Raw genomic sequence first — 6,498 nt, 5'->3', positions numbered from 1 at the left:
AGAAATAGGCCCAAGAACATACGGAAATTTAGTATATAAGAAACATAAGATCTCAAATAATGGGGGAATAGTATTGAAACACTGGATAGCATTTTGGGAAAAAATAAAATTGGATCCATTCCTCATACCATCTACTCCAAATGCATGAGAGTTAAATAAACTCCAAATGCATGAGAGCTGTAAATGAAAAGATGAAACCACACAAGTACTAAAAGAAAAAAACAGGTGAATTACTTTATAACTTGGAAATAGTGAAACTCTTTCTAACTATGACTCAAAATCCAAAAGCAATTAAAAAAAAAAGATTGATTTGAGTATATAAAAATAAAAATACTTTGGGGCTGGCCCCGTGGCCGAGTGGTTAAGTTCACGCGCTCCGCTGCAGGCGGCCCCGTGTTTCGTTAGTTTGAATCCTGGGCATGGACATGGCACTGCTCATCAAACCACGCTGAGGCAGCGTCCCACATGCCACAACTAGAAGGACCCACAACGAAGAATATACAACTATGTACTGGGGGGCTTTGGGGAGAAAAACGAAAAAATAAAATCTTCAAAAAAAAAAATAAAAAAAAATAGAAGTACTTTGAGGCCAGCCCCATGGCCTAGTGGTTAAGTTCAGTGCATACAGCTTCAATGGCCTGGGTTTGGTTCCCGGGCACAGACCTACACCACTTGTCAGTTGTCATGCTGTGGTGGTGACCAACATACAAAATAGAGGTAGATTGGCACAGATGTTAACTCAGGGTGAATCTTCCTCAAGCAAAAAGAGGAAGATTGGCAACAGATGTTATTTCAGCAAGAATCTTTCTCAGCAAAAAATAAAAAATTTTTTGCCTGCCAAAAAATCAAATCACAGGGCCAGACTGGTGGCATAGTGGTTAAGTTCAATGAGTTCCACTTCAGTGTCCCAGGGTTCGTGGGTTTAGATCCCAGGTGCGGACTTACAAACCGCTAATCAAGACATGCTGTGGTGGCATCCCACATACAAAATAGAGGAGGATTGGCACAGATGTTGGCTCAGCAACAATCTTCCTCACCAAAAAAAAAAAAAAGAAAAAATATCAAGTCAAATCACTATAAGCAAAGTCAAAAGGCAAATGATAAACCAAAAGAAAATATTTGCAATATGTATCACCTCTAAGAGGTTAATCTCCCTTATATAAAAAGAACTTGTGAATCTAGAAGAAAAGGCAAAATCACAATGGTAGATGAGCAAAACAGCCACAGAAAAGGCCCAATAGCCACAAAAGATAGGAAAATAAGCCAACTTTATTCGTAGTAGGAGAAATGCAAATTAAAACTACATGAAGATAACTTTTCTCACTTGCCTGATTGGCAAAAATTTTTAAAAATTGACTACACAGCCTTTTGTAAGGCAGTGGGAGAAAAAAAGCACTCTCATACATGGTTGGAAGGTGTGTGAAGTGGTACAGTCCTTTTGGTGAGAGATTTGGCAGTATCCAGTAATTGCATACGCACTTGTGCTTGATCCAACAATCCTCCTTCTAGGCATCCACTTAAAAAGTACACCTCCTTGAATATGAATGAAACAATATATGCAGAAGTGCATTTATTGTGGCACTGTTTGTAATAGCAAAAGATGGGAAACAATCTAAATGTGCATCAACATAAAGATTGTCTCGATAAACTATTGTGCGTCCACACAACAGAATATGTGGCTATAAAAAGGAATAAGGAAGATCTCTCTGAACTGATACAGAATGATCACCAGGATATTATTTTACACACAAAAAATTGAAGTGTAGACATCATACATAGTATGCTATCTTTTGTGTAAGAAAGGAGGGGAACTATATGTATATATTTACTTATTTTTGGAAGAATAAACCAGACCAGAAACTAATAGAAATGTTCACCTGTATGTTGTTGGGGAAACAGAGTGAAGGGGATGGGAGTGGAAGTGGGGCTTCTCTCAAAATATCTTCTCATATAGTTAGGACTTCTGAATCATCTAAATGTTTTATGTATACAAAAAATAAAATTTTACCAAAAAGAAAAAAAGTAAATCCCCAATTCAAAGCACACTGAAACAAACAAACCTAAGTGTATGTTAAATTGATACACAACTGTAGAGAGAAAAATTATCATTCCAAGTGACTTTTGAACACAAGACTCTGACTGTACTCTATTAGTAAGATATAGTCAAGGAATAAAATGAAATGCAAAGAAAGGTTCAACTTTAAAATTTTATTGTTAACCGTCAAGTTGATAGTATGTTAAAGCTATTCTATGAGTAGTGTAGATTAAAACAAACTAATACATATGTAAGAGGAAAAAGATATAAAAGAAGAAAAATTCTGCAATTTAAAATTTGAATGAGAACTATCTATATGAAATCATGATTTTTTTTTCATGTACTTCCTATCTTTAGTTAACACAAGGGCCTACAAGCAAAGACAACCCAATAGCAATAAGCACGCTAGGCACTCAGAACCTGGTTTCTGAGTACCATTTCCCACTAGAACAAACCAGGGCCCCTTGACTGATCCAGGTCTTGGCCAAAGTATAAGGAGAGCTTGAGACATCTAGTTGTACCAAAAATCAAGGAAGCACTCAAAGATTAATGGCGTGTGATGGTTCGTTTTATGCATCTACTTGACTGGGCTAAGGGATGCCCAGACTGCTGGTAAAATATCATTTCTGGGTGTGTCTGTGAGGGTGTCTCTGGAAGAGGTTAACATTTTAATCAGTAGACTGAGTAAAGAAGATTGCCCTCACCAGGGTAGGTGGGCATCATCTGATCATTTGAGGACCCAAATAAAACAAAAAGGCAGAGGAAGGGCAAATTTGGTCTCTCTGCTTGAGCTGGGGCAACCATCTTCTCCTGCACTTGTACGTTGGAGCTCCTGGTTTTCAGCCTTGGGGCTCCCTCTGGGACTTACACCATTGCCCCCTCAGTTCTTGGGCTTGTACTCAGACTTATACCATTGGCTCCCTGGTTCTCAGGACTTGGAGCTTGGGCCGGCTTTCCTGGGCTTCCAGCTTGCAGTTGGCAGATCATGGGACTCCTCAGCTTCCATAATCGCGTGAGCCAATCCCTCATAATAAATCTCTTTCTATAGATCTCTATATATCCTATTGATTCCGTTTCTCTGGAAAGCCCTGCCGAATACATGGAATGTGTTAGAAGGACACAGGAGCAGCTTGAAGTGGCTCCCACTGGCCACATTAGGAACACTTTGAGCATCAAAAATGACTATATTGTAATGACTGTAACTTATCGTAAGAAATTGAAAAAGAAAGCAATTCTGTGAGTTCCGAGTAACAACCAGAAGAAAAGAATAAAATTTAATTTGCCACCATTGAGGGGAATATGCTACCACTTCCTTTCTCTGTAAATTGGCACAGGGAAAAAAATTAAGCATCTATCATGCTTCTTCAGGAAGATCTGTGGTTCACCCCCATTGACGAGGGAGAGCTTTTTTTTTTTAACAGAATAATGTCAGCTAAAACATGCAGAAGGAATAATAAAATTAGAAAATCACCATTCTGCAGCTCCTCCAATGAAATAATCAGTTTTGCAAAGATCCTGAACGTGTGCTAAATTCCTCAGGTTGCCAAGGTATCACGGAGCGCCAAGGGATCATTTGCTAATTACAAAGGGAAATGACATGTCTTTACAACGAGGAGACCTCATAGTCACCCCCTTGCCAAGTGACCAAACTTAGGATCACTAACAGTGGCGCTATTGGACATTGCACATCCTCTAATATCATATAGCATGAAGTTCCTGCTTCGTCTTTAAAGTATTCTTGCTAGAAATGCTTTAACATAACCTGAACATAACTGAGCCTTTAGATGTAGATTACAGTTTATGGGAAACGTAGAAGATAGAGAAATAAGGTAAATGACATTACAAAGAAACAATCAGACAAGTTAAGAATATGGGACATTCTACAGGACAATTGGCTTTTTAAGAAGTTAACATCAGGGGCCGACCCAGTGGTGCAGCGGTTAAGCTTGAACATTCCCCTTCAGCGGCCCGGGGTTCACTGGTTCGGATCCCGGGTGTGGACATGGCACCGCGTGGCAAGCCATGCTGTGGTAGGCGTCCCACATATAAAGTGGAGGAAGATGGGCACGGATGCTAGCTCAGGGCCAGTCTTCCTCAGCAAAAAGAGGAGGACTGGCAGCAGGTATTAGCTTAGGGCTAATCTTCCTCAAAAAAAAGAAAGTTAATATTTTTAAAAAGTAGGAACACCTTACTAGAGACTAAAGATTACTTAACAACCAGTGGCGATGCACCAACCTTGATGGGCTCTTGATGGAAAAAAGTAATAAAACAATAATAAAAGCTTTTTAAAGGACAAATGGGGAAATTTGAGCATGGACCGTATATTCGATGATGTTATGGAATTATTGTTAATTTTCCTAGGTATGAGAAGAGTATTGTGGTTTTGTAGAAGAGTGTCTTTATTTTTTAGGATATGCAAGCTGAAGTTATTTAGAGGAAAAGCCCATGCATATATATAAAATACATATATAGAGAGGAAGCAGATAGGGCAAAACATTAACAGTGACTGAGCCGAGACGGTGAGCGTAAGGGTGATCATTGTACTGTTCTTTCAACTTTTCTGTGTGTTTGAAAATCTTCATAGTAAATTAGAAGAAAAAAAGAACCTGATGTGAAGGCTTGAGTCCAAGGGTGTCTTTAGGCCGTCTTGACCCACCAAGAACCCCCGAAAGTGTTTCTTTAGGTCTATTTTCTTGGGTTAGCCATATTTCTCAGTGAGAATTCCAGTTTCCTTCCTTGAGGGTAAAGTCTGACTGGCCAACATTTTGGCCAAAGGGAAAGATGGTGTGTGGAGGGAGGCATCTCATAAATACATAAAGTTTTACTTAAATCCTCTTTTTTGAGTACAAGAACCCTGGCCTCCAACAATTGCTTGTTTTCCCCAGCAAAAGAGACCCACTCTTTTACCCTCTGGAGAGAATAAGCCTCTGGTTTCCTGCTGCTTTTGGGGAAGGACAGTGACCCAGCTATCGGAGCTGGAGAAGAAATCTGCTTCTCGGTCTCTTAACTGTCACATTTTTATCCCCGCTGTCATCCAGAAGCATCTGGTGCTGCTAAAGCCTGAGCCTTCGGAAAGTTCAGCAGTACAGATCAGGAGGTTTCCTGGCTCTCTCTTCATTGCTGCTTCAAAATCCATCTTCTCAGGTGGTCCAGGTACTACCGTTTGACCATCCGGAAGCTCTCCAGCATCCAAAATGTCTTTTGTCTCCTCTGCTATTCTCTTTGTGGCTTTATCAGTTTTCTCTTAAAAAGTGCACTTTAATGCCGTTTTATTGGGACTTCAGACAAGAGCAGAGGCTACTGCATGCAATCAATGCACCATCCTTTACTAGAAGTCAATCTGACGTTCTTTAGTCTCTTTTTCCAAGATACTAATTTGAAAATTATCCATTCTTTGTATTCTTTTAATGGGTTGCCCTTAAATTTTTAATATTCCTACTTGACTTAACAAGGTCTAAAGACAGTCAATATTCCTATCCTCTTCCTGAATAATGCGAAGACTGCAGAATGCTTTAACTTTGATCTCTCCTTTTGCATTCTCCGTGGCACTTTGGGCTAATATTTTAGCTCCTCATTGTGTAGTACATCTCCTCCAAAGTAGTCCCTTCATCAACAGATATTTACTGAGGCCCCCTACCGTGTGACAAGAATGTTCTAAGCACTAGAAATACAGAAGTAAGACAGACTAAGCTACATATAGAAATATTTTATGTCAGGTGGAACTATATGAAATTGCCAATATTTGACCAATTTTTAGTTATAAAAAACTAATTTCATATGGTTTAAATATATATACACACATTTATATAAATGCATATAAAATCACTAATGCTTTTTCAATTTACCTACACATTTACTAATTTCCTTGTTCATTGCGTCCATGTCTATTTACATCCCACTCCTCTCTGGCTTCTCTTTCCTTCTCAGATCCGGTTCTTTTGCTGAGGATCTGTGAGTGATAAACTTTCTCATTTCTTCTCTGAAGTTAACTTGTTACTCTTTTTTTTTTTTTTTGGAGGAAGATTAGCCTTGAGCTAACTACTGCCAATCCTGCTTTTTTGCTGAGGAAGACTGGCCCTGAGCTAACATCCGTGCCCACCTTCCTCTGCTTTATATGCGGGACGCCTGCCACAGCATGGCTTCTGCAAAGCGGTGCCGTGTCCGCACCTGGGATCAGAATTGGCAACCCCGGGCCACTGAGAGTCAAACGTGTGAACTTAACTGCTGCGCCACCAGGCCAGCCCCTAACTTGTTACTCTTGAATAATAGTTTACCTGAGTATAGTTCTTGATTGGCCATTAATTTACCTTCAATCCTTTAAAGACATATTGCTAATAATCATTTCCATTTGTACATAATCTTTTTTCTTTGGTTGATTTTGAGATGCTGTCTTTGATGTTCTGCGGATTCATGATGACGTCTCCTGATTTGGACTTGTTTTAATTTATCCTACTCAAGACTTA

This window comes from Equus caballus, chromosome 7, assembly GCF_041296265.1.
Source record: "Equus caballus isolate H_3958 breed thoroughbred chromosome 7, TB-T2T, whole genome shotgun sequence".
Lineage (NCBI taxonomy): Eukaryota > Metazoa > Chordata > Mammalia > Perissodactyla > Equidae > Equus > Equus caballus.
This window is presented reverse-complemented; position numbering follows the sequence as displayed.